Source organism: Dendrobates tinctorius, unplaced genomic scaffold, assembly GCF_039654945.1.
Source record: "Dendrobates tinctorius isolate UK_male_01 unplaced genomic scaffold, ASM3965494v1 ptg000056l, whole genome shotgun sequence".
Lineage (NCBI taxonomy): Eukaryota > Metazoa > Chordata > Amphibia > Anura > Dendrobatidae > Dendrobates > Dendrobates tinctorius.
The window spans coordinates 4,892,182-4,914,719 of NW_027361724.1; the positions used below are offsets into that span (position 1 = coordinate 4,892,182).

At 44.1% G+C, this 22,538-nt stretch overlaps 1 protein-coding gene across 1 annotated transcript in view; it reads right to left on the reverse strand.

Moving 5' to 3' along the window:
• The window catches only part of PDE11A (phosphodiesterase 11A), an 825,102-nt gene that overhangs the window by 796,876 nt on the left and 5,688 nt on the right, over nucleotides 1-22,538 (reverse strand). The gene's annotated exons all lie outside the window — the stretch shown is intronic.

A 22,538-nucleotide genomic window follows, 5' to 3' on the forward strand; every position in this document is an offset into this window, starting at 1 on the left:
TTTTAATAAAAACAGTTCTATTAGGCTGTATATCTACAGTATATTACCTGCGCACAAAAAAGACATACAACTACTAGTATTAAATATAAATAATTGCATTTATTTTCTCACAAAACATTATCAGTAAAATGGTTCAAGGGAAAAGGATAACACAAAAAAATTCATCAAAAACACATGATGTGGTATGATAAGAAAATTAAAACTGGAATCATTCCATACAATGTTATTTAAGATATATAATCCATGTGGTATGAATTAAAGGGACATGTGCTAGCAAAAGACTGAATAAATAGATAAAATAATGCAATATATTAAGCTAAAGTGCACATTAGATATATACTGCCTCTATTGTAGACCCGAGTAGCATAAACCAAACCCAAATTGATAAATAAAATTAACATTAAATAATTGTAGCAGCATAGCCAATACAGACCCACACCATGAAGAATGTGCCCCAACACGTGTTTCTCTGGTGGCTTTGACAAGGGAACCTATATATCTGTATATTTTAGATATGCATACAATCTGTTATGATAATGTAGCAGCTCACTAGGGAAAATTGGCAACACACTAAAAACTTCTACTGGCCCTGCCGGTTTCTGTACAGACTAGAGATCCTGACTCCGCAGTCCCTAGTGGTTCCTGCATGTGCTGAGATAGGGCTAACCATAGACTAGATGATGGCAAGTCAGACCTATTGTCGCGATTCATTTTTGGGTTTGTGGCAGCTCTGTTTCTGCTATAATTTAAATGTAGTTTTTTCCTTTCGGACCAGCAAGTGTTAATGTCAGCTTCCTTGCTGGCAGCTTCTTTGCTGCTATTCAGCTGATGTGGGTGGTGACTACTTCCACCATCCTTTAAAAAGTCACATGACTCATCAGCTGACTGTTGGTAATAGAGTAATCTATGATGACTAGCCTGGAGTAAGGAGCTCTCTGGTTTCAGTGGCGAATCTTCTGTTTTCGTGGAGTTACTGGTATTGGTGCCTTATCCTCTGCTGTGTGGTGGTTTACAGCAGGGACAGTGTTAAGTACTATTTCCTCTTTTTCTGTCTGTCTTGTTGTCCATCTCCCGGTGTTATCAGCATCTGTAGTGGTGAATCTAGCGTCCTTGTCGGCCAGTGCACTAGCCAGGGAATTGTGAGGTGACAATCAGGGACTAGGCACATGATGGTGGTGGGGGAAAGTGACCTGCTTTGGGCATTAGGGGAGTTTAGAGACAGGCACAGGTTGGAGTTCCATCCCTCGTTCCCTACGGTTAAGGCCTTCCTCACCCCATTCCATCCTGTTGTTGGTATACGTTGTGTCGTCCGCTGGACTTAACCGTGTCCCGTGTCAGTTGTGACACCTATGCTGCCTGAAAGGACATAGAGTGCTTCATGCACCTCCTAACAAACAAAAGGGCAAAGCAGAGTGCAAATTAGGTACAAAAGGGAGAGTGTGTTCCCAAAGAAACAGAAGCAAGATGCAGGGTGAAGAATATAAATAGCAAAGGACTAGACCATAGCAGGTCTTTGACTGACTGATTAAACTACAGCAGAATGGCTGTACATCAAAAAGAGACTATTACCAGCAGGGGGAAAGTATATAAAGCCACACCTGAAAGGTGATAGCAAATACCTGCCGGGGGAAAGTTTATAAAGCCGCACCCAAAAAGTGATAAGGAGGGCAGCCAAGTTAGTAAATTAAAACAGCTGTTGCCCTAAAAAGACTGCAGCATGGGTAACAGGAACTAAACCCCAGGAGAAGCGGTGTATCTGCTGTGGCTTGACAGAAAGAGAAGCCGACCACAAAGCACTTGCTCAGGGTTCCAAACTTAGACGCATGAGACAATCACAATATAAAACTTAGTAGATCATAAACATACAAATATCATGACATTCTGTATTTTTTTTCAAATGAAATATTTAAAAATATTGCCTGCTTTTATGGTTGTAAGTGATCACCTAACTGTATATTTTAGACGGAGCACATTATGGCGGGACATAGACTGCCTACTGCTGCCAAGTGTAACGCTACAGGAGACTCTTTTCCATGTCTTTGTAGGCTGCTAAACAAATGCTCTGCCGTGTGCACAAGACCTCATATATAGTTATATTTCTGGCCATGATGTAATATATTTTATAATGCGCCAATTTAAAGAAATCACTGTTTCATTATCTGGTGGTTATTTTTGCTTTTGGTTGCTAAGTAGGACTATCCTTTCTACTCCTGTGGGTCAATAGACTTCACATATTAAAATTTTGTAATGCCAGTAACATTCCAATAAAAGTGTAAATTATATTTCATAGAATACACTGAAAACAATAGATCTGATTGATTGCTATAGGCAACAAAGTCATGTATTCTTATTGGATAATTGCATCATACATTGAAAGGTGCAACGAACCTTATAGTAGAAATGTTAAGGCTTCTTCATACGCTTTTTTGCTTTACAGAAGGCAGGGAAAATTGCTTTCTGTTTCAAGTTACCGTATATTAATGCTGGTTTTTCCAAGCATTTAAGGCGGCATTTTTTTAATTTAATGATATTTTCTTCAAAAGAAACTTATGAATGAAAATACCATACATATTAAAAAAGACTATTGACTGACAAAATGCTACAAAACAGCAAAAAATAACATTATAAATGGGCCTTTTTATACTTCATGTGTGTGGGCACAGTTGGTATTTTTTTTTACTTAAAGGGAATCTGCTACTAAGTTTTTGCTATCCAATCTGAGAGCAGCATGATGTTGGAGCAGATACCATACCTAGGCAGTCCCCGGTACTACAGCTGCTGACCTCAGGAATCAGGTACGTAGACTTGGATAGGACTCGGGCTCCATTCAGACTATAAAGTTCTGCATCCTCTGCAGAACAGTTACTAATACAGTCTCAGACAGGACTGATTTGGAATTCGGAGACCATTAGGACAGTCCGGATACACAGGATACTCGAATAGGCACATGTTCAGGCACACGGGTCTTGGATACTGGTTCAGGAATGGCTGCACAAGGATCAGGGACTTCTTTCTCTGGACTGGCCACACCAGGACCAGGAACTATGGGTTCAGGACACTGGCCACTCCAGGACCAGGAACTATGGGTTCAGGACACTGGCCACTCCAGGACCAGGAACTATGGGTTCAGGACACTGGCCACTCCAGGACCAGGAACTATGGGTTCAGGACACTGGCCACTCTAGGACCAGGAACTATGGGTTCAGGACACTGGCCACTCCAGGACCAGGAACTATGGGTTCAGGACACTGGCCCCTCCAGGACCAGGAACTATGGGTTCAGGACACTGGCCACTCCAGGACCAGGAACTATGGGTTCAGGACACTGGCCACTCCAGGACCAGGGGACCTCAAAACACATTAGTGGACTACCAGACTACCTAATGATTCACAGTCACTTGGCCCTTCCCTATAGGGGTGAGTGCCTTTTATACAAGATGCCTCTCAGCTATAACTTCCAGACACTGGCTGGGGGCATTTTACCATGTTCACGCACTGCCCCTTCCAGAGCAGGGAGAGTGCACACACTAGGCACCACAACTAGAGACATGGAGCACGCAGAGGACTACACCGCACGGCTGGGGTTTTGAGTATGCCGCAGTCCCTGCATTCAGGGCCACCGGCAAATAGCGTAACATCATACAGGGAAAATTGACCTCCTGTTTCTACATAGAGCTTAGAAGGATTCATCTAGTCAGTTTTTAATCATGTGATGTCATAGACCTAATGGAAAAGAGAAGAATTAGCTGGGTTAGGTAGAAAGGCAAAATGATCAATTGTAAGAACACAGTGTTATATAATATGATGACTGCAATATATTAAGAGGATAAAAATTTTGATGGGAGGAGTTCTTTAAAATTGTTGCACTGTTTGGCATCTGTAGTCTTTATGTCTCACTGTACATAGCTGGCTTCAGAATGAGTTAACTATGAATCCATCAGTGAGCTACTTCTTAAGGAAGGGTTTATAACTCACATCGATATTCTTCTAAGCAACTCCAAAACTATTTATGACCACATCAAGGTTAATCTCTGCCATTAAACAGATATTGGGGCCCCTTGGTTGTTGATTAACAAAAAAAAAAATCTGTTTTGGTTCAAAATGGCACCTCATGAAACCAATTGGCTTCAGTGATAGAACTGACAGTAAACATATACTGTACAGGTGTGAATAAAACCCCATATGATTATCATAGATAACTACATTTATGGTGTTTACAAATCTGAATTGACTAACAATACATGGGAATTCATCAAACAATTGTCACCAGAAAACTAGAGAAGAAAATTTACACATTTTGTGACTGAAAGTGTTTTTAAGCAACTTTCACAAATTTTTTAATAGAATATTAGAATTGGAAGGGACCTCCACCTCTCGTGGCAGCCTGTTTCACTCATTGATTACCTTCACTGTCAAAAAGGTTTTTCTAATATCTAATCTGTATCTTCTCCCTTTCAGTTTCATTCCATTGCTCTTCGTGTTTCCACATGTAAATGAGAATAATGATGATCCCTCTAAACTGTGACATCCCATCAGATATTTGTACAGCTATTAAGCCTCCTCTAAGTCTTCTTTTTTTCAAGCTAAACATTCCCAGGTCCTTGAACCATTCCTCGTAGGTGTTACACCCACTGCTGGCACTCGCCTGCGTGTCTCCACTCGCCAGCGTGTCCCCGCTCTCCAGCCCGTCCCCGCTCTTCAGCATGTCTCCATCGCTCCCCGCCTGAGGTCTCGGTGCGTTTGTGCTTTGCGCCTGTGCTGTGGCATTCCTCCCACCGCAAAGGTCCCTGGGAACTCTGACCCGGCGGCTCCGCCTCCAACATGGTGGCGCCCACTAGGTATTTCTACACGGCGTCTGCACAGGTAAGATGCCTGATTATCCTGGCGGTTAGGCTGGGGTCACACTGCATTATGGTAGTCCATTAAACGGACTGCGTTACACCACGGTATAACGCGGTGTAACGTAGTCTGTTAACGCCGCCATAGACCCCCATTATGTGGCGCATCGTGACGTATGCCATAAAGCGGCATACGTTCGCGACGTGCCGTTGTTCACTGATGGAGCCTTGGATGCGGCCTGCAATGTCTGAGGCTCCGTCACCGCTGATGAAGCATCAGCGCTAGTGGTATAGCATAATGCATATCGCGTTATGCTATGGCGTTAACGCAGCCCGTAAACGCTATGCGCTGAACGGGCTGTGTTAACGCTATGTGAACCCGGCCTTAGCGCTAGCGTTCTTGCGCCTAGCATCCACCCTCTCCTCGGGCCCCTTACCTTTTCAGCCTTGTCTGTCTGCTCTGTGCCCCAACTGTGCCTTTCGGTCCTGTGCCACTGTCTTGCCTGTCAGTCCTGAGTGCCTGCCTTCCCTGTGTCTCTTCCGTGCCCATCTGTGTTCCTGTGTCTTCTGTAGTGTGTGGTTACCTCCGGCTTTGCCCCATAGCTTCTCCTTTACTTTGTTTCCCTTTCTTCCTGCAGCTCAAGCCCCGAGTAACCCTTGACTCTGCCCTGTCCTTCAAACTGCACATCCAAGCTCTCTCCACTTCCTGCCGCCTCCAGCTCAAAAATATTTCCAGAATCCGTCCCTTCATCAACCCTCACTCTACTAAAATGCTTGTGCATGCCCTCATCATCTCCTGTCTCGACTACTGCAACATCCTTTTCTGTGGTTTCCCTGCTAACACCCTCGCACCTCTCCAGTCCATCCTTAACTCTGCTGCCTGACTAATTAATCTCTCTCCTCGCTACTCCTCCGCTTCTCCCCTTTGCAATTCTCTTCACTGGCTCCCACTCCCTCAGCATATCCAATTCAAATTACTAATACTGACCTACAAGGCCATCTATAACCTGCCTCCTCCATATACAGTATCTCTGAATTAATCTCCCAATATCTTCCCTCATGTAATCTTCAATCCTCCCAAGACCTCCTTCTCTCCACACTTATTCGCTCCTCACCCAACCGCCTCCAAGACTTCTCCCGAATAGCTCCCATCCTCTGGAATTCTTTGCCCCAACACGTCCGGCTATCAACCACACTCGGATCCTTCAGATGGAACCTGAAAACCCATCTCTTCAGGAAAGCCTACAGCCTGCAATGATCCCTGCTGCCCCCTCACCACTACTGGAGCCACCACCTCACTATCACTGGAGCTGCTGCAACCCCCTAACCTACTGTCTCCTTCCCCACCATCCTGTAGAATGTAAGACCGAAAGGGCAGGGTCCTCTCTCCCCTCTATATCAGTCTGTGATTGTTAGTTTGTTTACTGTAAGTGATATCTGTAATTTGTAAGTAACCCCTTCTTATGTACAGCACCATGGAATCAATGGCGCTATATAAATAAATATTAATAATAATAATTTGACCTCCGCTTTCAGCAACATGCCCGTGAGAGAAGACTTCTGCGTCCTTCCCTGTCCTCTCGCCGACCACCCAGTCCTCAGCCCGGGATGTCCACTTCTGCCTCTGCACCCAAGCCGATGCAAGTGGATGAACTTAAGCTATCCGAGCAACGCCGCAAGGAGAGACGCACGCAGGGTCTGTGCTTCTATTGTGGCAGTGGTTCCCATCTGGACCGAGCCTGTCCTGATCGCCCGGAAAACTCCTTAGCTTACGCCAGGTAAGAGAGGCCTTCCTAGGCGCATGTGATACCTCTCCTTCCCTCACTCTGTCCGCCCTGTTGTATGTCAGTGGTAAATGTTTTTCTGTCACAGCTTATGTTGATTCTGGTGCAGCGGGGAACTTCATTAGGCTTGAGGAGGTGATTAAATTTTCGGTCCCTGTGAGGACTTTAGAAAGTCCTCGGATTCTTCCGTGGATGGAAAAACCCTTACAGGAGACCATTACTCAGGTAACGCAGGAGGTAAAGTTTCAGGTAGGGGCTTTACACAAAGAGAAGATTGCATTTTGTGTTTTAGTGGGCATCTCCCATCCGGTCCTTCTTGGCCTCCCTTGGTTTCGGACTCACGAGCCCACCTTGGATTGGCGTAATGGTAATATTCTGCGCGGGGGGGATTCCTGCCGAGGTCGGTGTCTGCTTCCGGTGCTTCCTGTAGGTGTTTCCCAATCACTTTCCATCCCCTCCGGGTTGCCCTCCATTTATAGTTCCTTCGTGGATGTTTTTGACAAGGAGGCCAAGAACCTTCCTCCACACCAACCCTACGACTGCCCCATTGACCTAATCCCTGATGCCGTTCCACCTAGAGGGAGAATCTATCCTCTTTCGTCTGCGGAGACTCAAGCCATGTCAGAGTATGTTCAAGAAAACCTGGCAAAGGGCTTCATTCGGAAGCTGGCGCTGGCTTCTTCTTTCCTTTGTTTCCCTTTTTTCCTGCAGCTCAAGCCCCGGGAACCCTGGTCTCTCCAGTTCTGCCGCTGTCCCTGCACCAACCCTTCCAGTGCATCTCCCCCTGTCCAGCCACCCTGTCCTCCTTCTTACCATCTCTGCTCTGCCCTGAGTCGCCCCTTTGGCTCCGACTGTTGTGGTTTCATCTCCCTTGGGCGTGCCCCTAACACTCCCTGTATAGGGAGTGGCATGACCTGGTGCGCTCGCCCTCGGGGGCTCTGGAGCCACGACCCAGAGGGTCCAATCTTGGGTCTCCCACTAAAGAACCCTAACAGTAGGACATAATTTGCAGTCCACTCACCATCCTGGTAGCTCTTCTCTGAACTTGCTCCAGTAGACCATGAGTAGAGAGGGTCATGGTCTAGTGCAGCGACAGATTTGTCACAAAAAGTGGTGTAAATTATAGTAGAAAAGTCCAGTCCATTTTTTGATGCTAGCGAATGGGCAGCCAATAGATAAACCAAATGTATTAAAGGGGTTGTATGGAACTTTAACATTGATGGCTTATCCTTAGGATAGGTCATCAATGTCTGCTCGGAGGGGCAGGAACACCCAACAACCCTGACGACCAGCTGTCCCCGATATCGGCAGTGGCCGGAACTGCTTAGTTTCATTAACTGTATAGTGGTCACGACCACTGTGCTGTGCAGATCCACATCTGAGCAGTTCTGGCCGACAAGGGGAACAGCTGATTTGGGGGGGTGTCAGGTGGCCCAAGGATAGGCCATCATCGTCAAAGTCCCAGACAACCCTGTTAAGCCATGCATGCACCTTACTCCTTTGGACTCTGGATCAAGACTGCTGTACAAAACACCACTCCGGATGAATTCCCTCCATTGTCTAAGTGCCAAGTACAAAACCAATATGGACTCGACATGTTGTGAAAATAAGGATTGAAGAACATCCCACATTCTATTATTTCACAGGATAGAAACTCCAACTTTAGCCATCGGATTTCTTTAAGAATGTTCTTATAGCTCGATTCCTTTTTCCCATTATACCAATGATCAAACAGATCCTTAAATGACAAATCACACACCTGCATCATCATTACCATAAGTGACAAAATCATCCCGTGCCTTTCTATTAATTTTTAAAGTGCTGTATTATGCGCGCTTAACAATGATCTGAAAGGAACATCTGTTGCCTGTCTGCGCACATCGCTCACAGCCTCGTTAGGTCTGTTTGTTTTAAACTTGTTGGGCCTTCTCTTGTTTAAATACCACGTAGGCTACGTAGAAGTCGCAGGTAGCATCTGAGAGCAGCAGGCAAGTCAACAACCCTAATGCTTTAATCAAAACAAGCATACAACAATCTTCTCAAATGGCAATCAATCACAAGATGCTTTTGTCTCGCGGGGCTGTTGATTGTGAAGCGCTATGCTTATCAAGTCATTCATGCCTCTTATCCCGCTTAGCGTATACAATACAAGCCAATCTTCATCCATAACTTGAAACATTTATGTTCCTGAAGTGGGAGAAAACCACTTAGAATTCTTAAGATTCGGTTCCTCAAAATATGTTGCACTTGAGTATTGTTTACAGGAATGAACGAATCCATTACTGAAAAAGTCTTGTTGGCTTGCAAAATGGGAATGAAAGTCACAATCTATAGCCTACGCAGTAATTACACGTAACTAATTATATAGGGCAATAAGTAAAACTGAAGGAAAACCAAAAAAAAACAACATTTCTCTAGGTTATATGTCTTTTAAATACTAATACAGCTAACGCAAGTTATTACTGTAGAGATACACAATAAGACTTGTACCCTTAGTGGCCCATTTAGAAGGACCAACTACCCAATATTTCTGTGGGCACCTTCTGGTAGTCCGCATGTATTTTACCGAGAGGCCGAGATCTAACTAGTTCACTGATTCAGATTATCATTTATATGATGCAATGTTTCACATCTATTTGCCTGTAGTTTTTTTTTTTTATGAATTATTTTAAGACCCCCAAACATATTACATGAAAGCTGGCTTGAACCGCTGAAGGGGTAGTGTGATAACACAGCATTTATTCTGAATTATGTCAGACATATTACTCAATAGGTGAAGAGACATGAGCCATTTTTCATTTGAGCCTGCACGTTGACTCTTGTTGTATGTTGACTTGTATGTTGACTTGTTGAAGGCCTGCATACCTGTTGTATCAGTCCCTGCAATTTACTATTCTAATAACCTTGGAGGACAAAGACGCAGGTTAATCGAACAATCGAAGTTTGTTAATATATTTAATACCTGCTGATTACCTACTGTATCAGCCCCTGTAGTTTTTTATTCTACAAACCTTGGAGGATTATATATGTAGGTTAATTGAACACTCAAACAATGAAGGATTTTGTCCTACAACCTTCCCATAATCCTGTGGAAGAATGCCCTGTAGAACATGAATGGGGATCTGCCTCTGTTTCCAGGGAGATAGGACAGCAGCCAAGGAACCATGGCACCAACTGGTGGAATACAGATCTACTTCACTGAACACACAAAGACATTTGGAGAACCCAAGTTGGGACAATCATGTCACCTGGCCACATACATCGCTGTACTCGGTCCAGTCCCCACCAGCTCGGCCTTGGGAAGAGAACTGGAGTGGATAGATATACAGTCTCAACAGGAAACAGCAATTACGGGAGATGTGCCAGCTTTGACAGATCGAATACTGGGCCACCGATACTCGGATTTGATCCAGGAATTGGCCCTTTGGGATGCACAGAACACCATGGAGGATGATGAGGTTGACCAAGAGGAACTGAACTGCTAGCCAAACCAAGGATCCAGTGGAAGACTGGAATCAAATACCCAGTCCCAAACAAGGAGTTCTTGGTCACTTTGAGACCTGGAGCCTCAAGCGGGACCACCAGGTGGCGCTCATAGCAATCTGGCAGTTACAACCTAAGAGGTCTGCTGGAGATCTCTGGTTGTCATGCCAACTCATCGGCGACCCGCGGTCATGTGACACAAGCTCCAATAGGCGGGATTTCCGACGCATTTGCCTGAAGCGTATATTAAATGCCGCTGTCAAGAGTTTCACAGCTGCATTTAACTAGTTAACAGCCGCTGGAGAATCGCGATTCTACCCGCGGCTGTTAGAGGCACATGTCAGCTGCTGAAAACAGCTGACATGTGACAGAAAAGATGTGGGCTCTGCGCTGAAGCCCACATCTAAGGGAGGGAGTCCGACATCGGCGTACATTTACGACCGATGTCGGAAAGGGGTTAACAGCTGATTTATATATTAAGAAAAACGTGGATTTTTCGAGAATAAGACATGAGATTGCTGATATCAACCAATCATTTTCTTCATCTTGCTATGACCAACATGCCCATACAGACGGCTCAGGAGGCTTGATCCTACTGACAGATTCCATTCTACATCTGCTGTTCTGCAACAATTCGCAGGTGTTTGTCTTCTGCTCACAGCATTACTTCACACAGTCATCTCAGTTTCTCATTTTGTCAAATAACATAATTTTCCCATTATGTCTCGTACTAAACACTGGTAGTTGCAGAACAGTCTTACCATATTATACCTACAAGTGTTCTAATCTTACCAGATTACTGCAAAGCTGCTTCTTTGTTTTATTGAAAAATGCCAGGTGGACTTTTTTTTTTGCATTTTTCTTTTCATTTTTCTAGGTGCAGCGCACCATTAAATGTGTTGTTCATATACCCTAGGAGGGCACGAGGAAGTGATATGCTGCACAGATCCCCCGCTGAATATAGCACAAGTGATCAGGCACTTGCAGGCTCAAGTCCTCTAAGGATCAAAGCACCGTCCTTTCACCCATTAAAAATAAAGTTCATTAACAAATTGTGGTATCGCCCCATTCAGAAAAGTCCGATCTATCAAAATTTAAAACTAATTAACCCAATTGGTAAACACTCTAAACAGAAAAAAGTTAAAAATGCCAAAATAGCATTTTTTTGGTAGTTATACTATCAATTATTATTTATTAAGGAACCTTAAATATACAATAAAGATACACTTTATTATTTAAAAACAGTACAAAACTACACCACAAAACAAACAACCGTGCTGTCTACCATGGCCCTGCAATGGAGCCCTGATTTCAAACTACCTAACAGCAGAGGTTGGCACCCTAAACAAAAGTGAGATTGGCGCCCCCGATCCACTTCGGCTGTCCCTCAAAACCACCTATATCACCCTGGACTGGTGCAACATACAGTCATCCAATCGAAGCCAGAAAAGGAGCAGATAGAGGTTGTCAAATTGAAGGTAGTTGGGTAGGCAACAATGAGACAGTGTGCTAGTGACACAAACAATAAAGTGACAAGTGCATAACAAATGACCACCTGACTATACTGTTCCCTACGTCTGTTAGCCTTCCTGTTAGCGGAGGTTAGCACCCTACTGGTCAGCGGAATGGCGTCCCTGCTCCACGACGGCTATCCCTTGAAAAAGCCCTAATACACCTGATACCATTAACAAGGGTAGCAAAGACAATATAGCAGCATGGAAAGCATATCCTATGCCAAAAATCAGATAGCACCATATACAGCATCTGACTTTCTACCTCCTGATAATCCGATTAGGAGAAATGCGTTGAGGTTTTCTTTATCAAGCTACCAACCTTGAGTACCTTTTACTGTTATCATTATGTTTTATTTAAATCTTTTTGCTGTATATGGTGCTATCAGATTTTTGGCATAGGATATGTGCCCACGATGCGATTTTTAAGTGTTCTTTCAGCGATTTTCGGCGCAAAAACGCTGCGAAAACGTTTAAAAATCTTGTACATGACGCACCCCATGCATTCCTATGGCATTCCGCACATGCTGTGCTAATGCTGCGCTTTTTTCCGCTGCGGAATCGCATAGCGGAAAAAATCGCAGCATGCTCATTCTTTTGTGCGGAATCGCAAAGAATTGCCGCGATTCCGCACCCATAGGAATTCATGAGAATCGCTTACTTCCCGCATGTGGCTATGCCCACCATGCGGGAAGTTAAGCGTCTCATGTGCGGTTGGTACCCACGGTGTGGAGGAGAGGAGACAGTCCTCCAGGCCCTGAGTACCATACCCCTGTAAAAAAAAGAATAAAAAATAAAAAATCGGGGTATATTTACCTTCCGACGTCCCGTGCTGCATTCCCAGCCTAGCGTTCCCAGTAATGCGTTGCGGCACGGTCCTGTGATGACGTAGTCTCGCGTGACTCTAGCGGTCTCGCGAGATCGCTATAGTAACGCAAGACCAACGTCATCACAGGTCTCGCAAGTTATCGCTGGGAACGCTGAGGCCCGGGATGGCAGCGCGGGACGTCGGAAGGTAAATATACCCCGATTTTTTATTTTTTTATCATTTTTAACATTTTATCTTTTATTATTGATGCCGCATAGGCGGCCTCAATAGTAAAAAGCTGCTCACACTTGTCAAACACTATGTTTGACGAGTGTGACCAACCTGTCAATCACTTTCCAAGTGATGCTTCAAATCGCTTGGAAAGTGCTTGAGAAAATCGCGGCAAAATCGCGAACAGAATCGCGGTGAAATCGCTGTGAAATCGCGCGGAAAAAAACGCATGATTTCTGGGAAGGAATCCGGTTTTCATTGTGCGTTTTAAAATGCTACGTGGGCACATTGTTCAGGTAAGCAGGGGAAAGAAAAACAAAAGAGCGAACACAAAAGGCACTGACCCCAAAATAGGAGCTGATATAGATGCCCGTTCACCTTTTTTTAATAAACCATAGGTAATAATGTCACGTGGTCGGAAGCCAATATTAATTTCTTCCAAATCACAATTTTAGGGAATACCCGTCCAGCCAGTTGTAACAAGGTGACCGTGATTACCTTACACTGCTTGACTCTATGTAATTTTCGTAACTTAATCGGTATGAATAGCTGTTTATTATTAAAGATCCAGTAATTATTACACAAGAGTTTATTTCTCCAGGCTATGTTACTCTATAAAGGTTTATTGATATATTACTATCTCCCTGAGTCTTCAACTACCCAAAGGAACTAACACATACTTGAGACAAGAGCCAATGAGAGGGGGTGTATGTTCCTGACACATATAATTGGTATTCCTAAATAATAATTTTTAATTACATTTCAGGGAAAGAATAGAAAACATCCCTCGGGTGCTCCTTAAACTCTGGATGAAACTCTTTTACATCTATTGCAAAGTTCGGTCCTAAGCAAGGCCAAAGCTAGAGACACGCTATTGTAGGTCTAACTAACCCTGTGTCACATCCCAAAGCAAATAAGTGACATATTATTCTATGGGGTCACAATATGGTTTGTTCCAATGTATATGTCTAGGCGATCCTCAGTCTGCTAAACTTGTCATCTGCATACTTTTTCAGTAAGAATGGCCAATCAAACGAATCAGTCATCAGATTTCACTTTACAAAATGCATCCATTATTAAATAGAGCTTTCACTTGATGAGGTTGTTGTACTTACTTTGAAAAAACATGTGAGAATGACCATATAATCTTGATATTAATACGGGCCTCTTAGGAGTCCAGCTAGGAGTGAAAATGCTGAATTTATTATCAGGCGGTAAGACATAAAGGATTAGACCGACATATTTATTTAGGATTTTACAGTAAATTCACCAGCCTCTTCAAGTCTAACAGGTTTAATTAATAATGTATGCATTTTATATTGTGAAATATGGAATCAGACTCACTTTAAGAAGATAGCTTAAACAGATTTTCCCATTTTATAAAGTGATGGCACATCACTCGGAAATGCCTGCACTTTATGACTGGGACATCTGAAGAGAAGAGGAGGAGAAATCTTGTATAATGAAGACTGAAGGCAGTCTTATCTTCTGGGCAGTCTACGCCCCATAGGTTGGAAGATCGAAGCTATAAAAGATGATTTGTGCTAAACAAGGCATCATCCAGGAGGCATACAAGTATGACTAATTAGTAATTACAGCTGTATACTACCTGTATGCCCATATTAATAACTTGAAAAGCTCAAAATGGTGACACATTTCCTCTAAAGGGGATATCCAGGACTATATTCAATTTTTACTAAAGACTTAAGAAGTAACAGGCAGGTAGTTTCTTACTACCTGCCTGTTCTGCCCAGTGCAGATCTCTTTTGGCACAGAAAAGTCACTGAAGGCTCCTGCTAGAGACTCAGGAGTTTCCGTTGACATCACGCCGGAGGAGCAGCGGCTTCTCTTCTGCTCTGGTCTGTTGATGGGCCTTACTGCCGATGTCATGCTGATTAACAGCCGGCTCCCTGTTGCATAACTGTAGAAAGCTGACAGTCAATCAGCATGACATCGGCAGTCACGCCCCATCGACAGAGCTGGTCTGTTGACGTGGAGCAACTGAATCACCGACAGTGACCGCTCTCAGTCCACGCCGAGTAAAGCAAGTAGGTAGTTGCTAACTAGTAAGTAACTACCTGTCTGTTCGTTTTTTTGCTCATAGTAAAAAAATAATTTAGTCCTGAACAACCCCTCTAGGCTTCATGCAGTAATAACAGCTTACTACTGGTGATTATAGAAGATGGGCTTATGGTGACATATTAATCACCCAGGCTGGTTTCAATTCCTGGCTCAATTTAAAAATGTAAAACCCATAAGAAAAAGCCAACATTTCATAGATGATATATAAACTATTTAAATCTGAATATGGCTGCTTCAGAAGGGCGTATTATACCCTTGGTTAATATTCCATAATATTCCTTATAACAGACCCTCCGAGGCTCTGCTAAAACAGGTCAGGGTAAAACCCTGTCTAAGCCTGCTACTGTAAAAGCACTTGGCTCTGGTGGTTGTGTATATGATACAGACTGTCAGAGCGTATCAGTAGTTTCAGGTGACTTTTCAGAATAAGTTTTTGAGATTGGCCAATAATAAAGCAGATCAGACATCAGATTTCATCATACAAACTGCATACATTATTAAATAGGTCACTTTGACTTGATGAGGCTTGTGTACATTGTCAGAATGGCGATGTAATCCTGATATTAAGATAAGCATTTTGTGAGACCAGTTTGAGCAGAAGTCAAAAATGTTCAAAAATTTGTGAATTAATATGTTTGAAAAATTTTATAAAAAATGGGATCCTTGGAGTCAAATATTCCCTTCATTTGTCTCTCTCAGGTACTTATTTTGTTACTCTAATTTTAACATCCGTTAATTGTGTAATAATGTTCTTTTAGAATATTGTTTTCTTCTAAATTGATCAAATATGACTGTACAATATTTGTTCTCCCCTTTTCTCCCTCCTCCGCTTTCCTTGTTGCCCTTCCTTAATAAATATTTCCCTTCCTTTGATTCCCATTGTTTTCCCTTTTTCCCTTCCCCATATAAAAATTAATACCAAATAAAAATTATTGAAATTCAAAAATTTGTGAATGACGGAGTCGCTGTTCTTGATGTAACATTGAATCCCTTTCTCTGTTTTTTCCCTTATGCAGTTGCACCCAGTTTGGTACACAACCAGATGGCAGAAAGTGCTGATGTGGAGGGAAACTTAGAGGGGTCCACTTCATTCTTATGATTAAAGGGGTTTCAGAAGTTGTACTTCCCCAGATCATAAAGTGATGACGCATCCTTACAATCAGGGCTATGGAGTTGGAGTCACGGAGTCGGAGCCCAGTTTAGTGGAGTTAGAATCGGTATCATGGAAACTGAGAAGTCGGAATCTGAGTAAGAGGTTTGGCTTACCGACTCCACAGCCCTGCTTGCAATACGCTAAGTCAGCAAACAAGTTCACATAGACTTGTTAGGGCACATGGATATCACAGAGGTGAAACTCATCCAGAGTCAAGAGGTGCAGCAAGGACCCATCAAAAGTCCATCATTTCCCTTACAGCGGTCATTTTGAGTTTCCACCAGAAATAACACCTTTTTACTGGGCTGCGCTTATAGCGATAAGTTAAACAGCAAGGCTTAAGGAATCAATCCCAAAAGAGATCATCAAGATCAACATGGGTAACACAGTGGCTCAGTGCCTAGCACTATAGCCCTGCAGTGCGGTGCTCCCACCAAGGACAAGATCTGTACAGAATCTGTATGTTCACCCCATGTATGTGGGAGTTTCCTCCAGGAAATATTTCTCCCCACACTCCAAAGACATAATGATATTGAATTTAGATTGTGAGCCCCAAAAGAGACAGTGATGATGATGATGATGATGATGATGATGATGAACATTATTTCTGGCCTTTTTATTACTATAATTTAATCCTCTTTTTTCACCAGTTCTCCCCTCTGCATGCTCGCTTTCTTAATTCCGGTTATCTCTGAGCTAGTGGATGGATACTAGCTGCTATGGTTTCTACAGTATACAATTCACAATGAAGGATCCTTGCTCTCCTTGTTCTATCTAGCACAATTTCTGAAGCAGCAGCATGGAGGACATTATACAGCTGCACCGAGCAGTCGAGCTGTGAATCGATACGCTAACATATTTACTAGAAAGCAGCAGCATAGCCTGTGTGCGTCTCTCCATCTCTCACTCTGCTCTGCTCTCTTCTATTCCTTCTCTTCTACATAGACTTCAAAAGGCAGCTGTAACCTAATCCCTCAGAGAACTGGCAGTCCATCTTGTCTTGAGCAAGACAGATTGTAGCTGTTATTTCAGAGTAAATGATGAGTTCAGGAAACGGGGGGGGGGGGGGGGAGGGTGAGAAAAGGTGTTATATACCTGGGGAAAGAAGTATTTTCCTCTAAAAAAATATATATTACAAAGTTTCTTATAATTTCTTGTACTATTGAAGTATACAAGGTTTCTTGACAAGTCCCCAACAAAACTGAAGCTAGCCAAATCCCTGCATGCACTATTCATGTGAATGTTACACATGATTTGCTATCACTATCAATAACATTATTGCAGTTTTACAATAAAATGTTAAAAGAAATCATAAGGCAAAGAAAATGTTTAAACGTGAGCAGCAATTCTCGAGTTCTACATTTAAGGTTGAATTTTGCACCTTCAGGGCAAGTAAGAGAAGAGATTAAAGGAATCCTTAAAAGTCTGCTATAAATTATAGTATTCTCCTCTGTGACTGCGTAAAAAATACATGGAAGGAGACTGTTCAGAGAGATGAAGTGGCTTTGACTGTTTCACCTTTAATCCACAATACACAGAAACTCTGAGTGGCATTCTTGATTTATTAATAATAATCCCAAATGATTTTTTTGAACCAGATTTTATGAGAAATACTCCATTCTAACTCCATACATTTCTGGATATCCAAATGTGAAAAATTGCAATAATTCCAAATACTAGCTTGGCCCATGCGAAATTTTCGCACACTGGTCGTCGGGGGCGCAGACAATTTCAGAAAAAGCAAGCTGGTCAAATTTAGATGTATTTCATGAGATGATGAACACAGACAGGTATTTATATCTGTAGATTGGTAATACAATAAATTGTTTTGATAAGTAGAGGCCAAAAAATGTCTTCTGATTGAGGTGCCACCTGCAGGTCATTGTGTCTTTCTGAAGGGTTATGAAAATTAATGTTTAAACTGTTTTTAGTGATAAAATCGTGGATGTGTGGTTTGTTCGGCTCTTTTTTTTGCTGAAAGGAGCAAGTTTACCTTTCAAATGGTGTATCGTGTGTGTGGGGCGAAGTAATCAGCGAAAAAGCAGTGCATGTTTACAAATGTGTTTGCATATGTGACTCACTATTTATGTGTGGGGGGCGTAGTAATCACCGAAAAAGCAGTGCATGTTTACAAATGTGTTTGCATATGTGACTCACCTGCAGTGAAGTGTGCAATCCTCCAATGTGCCTGAAATAGGCTGGGAAAGCACTTTAGCAAGCTGAAAAAAGACCCCAAGGCAAATGTCTCGATTTGTTTGTGATGTCTGTAAGCAGCTTTGTGGTAGTGTGCTTTGGGGTAGTGTGCTGCCACCTGCAGGTAATTTGTCCTTTCAAATGGTGTATCATTTGTTTGTGTGGGTGGAGTATGAACGGAATAAGTGTGCAATTCAATAGGCAGTGCATGTTTACAAATGTGTTTGCATATGTGCCTCACCTGCAGTGAAGTGTGCAATCCTCCAATTTGGCTAAAATAGGCTGGGCAAGCAGTTCGGCAAGCTGGAAAGCCTCCAAGGCAAATGTTTGGATTTGTTTGTGATGTCTGTAAGCAGCTTTGTGGTAGTGTGCTTTGGGGTACTGTGGTGCCTCCTGCAGTTACGGTATAGGGGACTAGAAACTGCAATCGTCCAATCACTTGTGCCATGTATAGCAGAAATCTCGATTTCCTCTGAATGCCGGCTACATATTGCCCTAGGGGTTGGGCACCACCAAAATTCATTTTGATTTCGAGTATGCTCATAAAAGGGGGAGAGATCCATATTGCATTGTTGCATGGTGCCGAAAACTTTTTGTCCAATAAGAATATCTAGTTATTATTATTATTATTATGCATTTATATAGCGCCATTTATTCCTTGGTGCTTTACATGTGAAAAGGGGAAATATAGACAAGTATAGTAAACATGTGTAAGACAAGGGACACACAAGTACATAAGGAGAGGGGACCCTGCCCGCGAGGGCTCACAGTCTACAGGGGTGGGTGAGGATACAGTAGGAGAGGGTAGAGCAGGTCTTGCTGTGGTTCAGTAGACCGAGGATCATTGCAGGCTGTAGGCTTGTCGGAACAGGTGGGTCTTCAGGTTCTTCTTGAAGGTTTCCGTTGATGGTGAGAGTCTGATGTGTTGCGGCAGGAAGTTCCAGAGTATGAGGGAAGCACGGGAGAAGTCTTGTATGCGGTTGTGGGAAGAAGAAATAAGGGGGGAGTAGAGAAGGAGATCTTGAGATGATCGAAGGTTGCGTGCGGGTAGGTATCTAGAGACCATGTCACAGATGTATGGAGGAGACAGGTTGTGGATGGCTTTGCATGTCATGGTTAGGGTTTTGAATTGGAGCCTCTGAGCAATAGGAAGCCAGTGAAGGGCCTGGCATAGGGGGGAGGCTGGGGAATAGCGGGGAGACAGGTAGATTAGTCAGGCAGCAGAGTGTAGGATGGACTGGAGCGGAGCCAGAGTGCTAGAGGGGAGGCCAGAGAGTAGGAGGTTGCAGTAGTCGAGGCAGGAGATGATAAGAGCATGCACTAGTGTTTTTGTGGTTTCATGGTTGAGGAATGAGCAGATTCTGGAAATATTTTTGAGTTTGAGGTGGCAGGAGGAGGCGAGGGCTTGGATATGTGGTTTGAAAGAGAGCGCAGAGTCGAGGATCACCCCAAGGCACCGAGCGTACGGGACTGGGGAAAGAGAGCAGCCGTTGACATTGATGGATAGGTCTGGTGGAGGGGTAGAGTGAGATGGGGAAAGATGATGAATTCTAGGGGTCCTCCTAGGACAGAGCCTTGGGGAACACCGACAGACAGGGGGCGGGGTGAGGAGGTGGTGTGTGAGAGGGAGACGCTAAATGTTCGGTCTGTTAGGTATGATGAGATCCAGGATAGGGCCAGGTCTGTGATGCCAAGAGATGAGAGAGTCTGTGGCAGGAGGGAATAGTCTATGGTGTCGAAGGCAGAGGACAGGTCCAGGAGAAGGAGGACAGAGTAGTGTCGCTTGCTCTTGGCGGTTAGTAAGTCGTTAGTGACTTTAGTTTGGGCAGTTTCAGTTGAGTGATGCGGTCGGAAGCCAGATTGTAACCGGTCAAAGAGGGAACAGGAGGAGAGGTGGGAGGACAGTTCAAGATATACATGCTGTTCCTGTAGTTTTGAGGCGTAAGGGAGAAGAGATAATGGGCGATAGTTAGACACAGAGGATTGGTCAAGGGAGGGCTTTATGAGGATGGATGTGATTGAGGCATGTTTGAAGAATGAGGGAAAGACACCATTTGTAAGTGAAAGGTTGAAAAGGTGTGTTAGAGATGGGATGAGGACTGTGGCCAAGTTAGGGATGAGGTGAGACGGGAGTGGGTCGAGGGCACAAGTGGTGAGGTGTGATCTTGACAGAAGGGTGGAGAGCTGATCTTCTGTCATGGTGGAGAAGCTGGCTTTTGCAGAACAGGGCTGAGTGGCTAAGAGGGGCATTGAGGGCTGCGGGCCAAAGTTTTATCTGATTGTGTCGATCTTCTGCTTAAAGAAGGAGGCAAAGTCTTCGGCAGAAATGAGAGGAGGGGGAGGAGGTGCTGTGGGATGGAGTAGAGAATTAAAAGTGTTGAACAGCTGTTTAGGGTTGTGAGACAGGGAGGATATGAGAGATGCAAAGAAAGTTTGTTTTGCGGCAGAGAGCGTTGACTTAAAGCTGGCAAGGGACTGCTTGTATGCGTTGAAGTGCTCAGTAGAATGGGTTCTCTTCCATCTCCGCTCAGCGGCCCTGGAAACCCGTCTCAGTTCTTTGGTCAGGCTGGTGAGCCAGGGCTGCCTGATGATTGTTTGAGATTTGCTCTGCGTGAGGGGGGCAGCCGAATCAAGCGTTGCTGTTATTGTGGTGTTATAAAAGGTGGCAGCAGCATCTGTGTCATGAAGTGAAGCTATGTCTGTAAGAGGGAGAAGGGATTCAGAGAGTGATTGTAAATTGAGGTGTTTGAGATTCCTGCGAGGGTGAGCGAGTTTATGGAGCGGGGGTTGCGCAGTAGGAGAGGAGAGGGAAGAGAATATCAGTAGGTTGTGGTCAGACAGGTGGAGGGGTGAGTTATTGAGATTAGTGAGGGAACAGAGTCGGGTGAAGATAAGGTCCAGCGTGTGACCATCTTTGTGAGTGGCCGCAGAGGACCATTGAGTGAGGCCGAGGGAAGCCGTGAGTGATAGAGGTTTAGAGGCAGCCAGGGTGGAAGTGTCAATGGGGATGTTGAAGTCACCCATGATGATGGTGGGGATGTCAGCAGAAAGGAAATGGAGTAGCCAGGTGGTGAAGTGGTCGAGAAAGGTGGAGATGGCTAGTTCTGGGGGGCGGTAGATGACAGCCAGTTGGAGGTTGGAGGGGGAATAGATGCAGACGGAGTGCACCTCGAATGAGGGAAGAGTAGCGGAGGGTGGCAAAGGAATTGGGGTAAAGGAGCAGGTATCAGGCAGGAGCAAGCCAACTCCTCCACCACATTTGTTGCTGGGGCGAGGGGTGTGAGAGAGATGGAATCCGCCATAGGAAAGCGCAGCTGAAGAGGCTGTGTCAGAGGGAGTGAGCCGGGTTTCAGTGATGGCGAGGAAGGAAAGTTTGTTGGTGATAAAGAGGTCATGGATAAATGACAGCTTGTTGCAGACAGAGCGTGTGTTCCATAGGGCTCCATGTAAGGGGGTTGAGGGAGTGGGGGCTGGATGAATGGGTATGAGGTTATCATGATTGCGAAGACGAGTAGAGGATCGTGGCAGGGGGTAGAAGTGAGTGTAGGGAGGTGTTGAGGAGGGCTAGGATTAGGGGATACGTCACCAGCAATGTGGAGTAGTAGACAGAGCATTAGAAGGTGGGAGCAGGATAGGATATGATGAGGCCTTGTGTGTCTGAAGAAAAAGGATTGTATGTGGAGGAACAGTTGTGACGAAGAGGTGAGATGGCTGGGAAGGATGGAGGGGGAAATGACTAGCTCCTTACTGGGTTGAGGGATTGCAGGAGTTAGGGAGAAATAGAGTAGTATGGGGGTGATAGTAAAAAGAAGGCGAAACATTGTTGTGGTGTTATAGTCCGTTACCTTACAGTCAATTCCAGTCCAAATCTAGTCTAATTCAGAGTACTTAGAAATATGTACTCTGAGATATGGATTTTGAAGTAGATGGAGCCGACTACGTCTGGAGCAGACCCATGGTGCTGAATATATGTGCAGCTAAGCACAATCAGCTGTGAGTGAGAGTGGGGTGTGACTGCCCAGGCCAAATGCAAAGATTTAAGCAGAGGTCATAAAAGGGGGAAGGGGTTATACAGACCACTTAGATGTGTGGCAGAGATAACATGATGGAGTACAATTATGGATACAAGAAGATGGGTAAGCTATGCATACCATATAAAATACAATGCAGTTCACATAGGGCATTCAGGAGCATGGGAGAGAGGGGTGGAAATTCAGCAATGCATGCCATATAAAAAATACAATGCAGTTCATATAGTTCAACCTATTAGGTTGTTAAAAGGTTATCCTAAGGGTATGAGCACACGTTGCGGATTTGCTGCGGATCAGTAGTGATTTACAGTACAATGTTAATATATGGAGAAAAAAAACGCTGTGCACATGCTGCGGAAAATTCCGCGCAGAAACGCAGCGGTTTATTTGCTGCAGCATGTCAATTCTTTGTGTGTTTTCCGCTG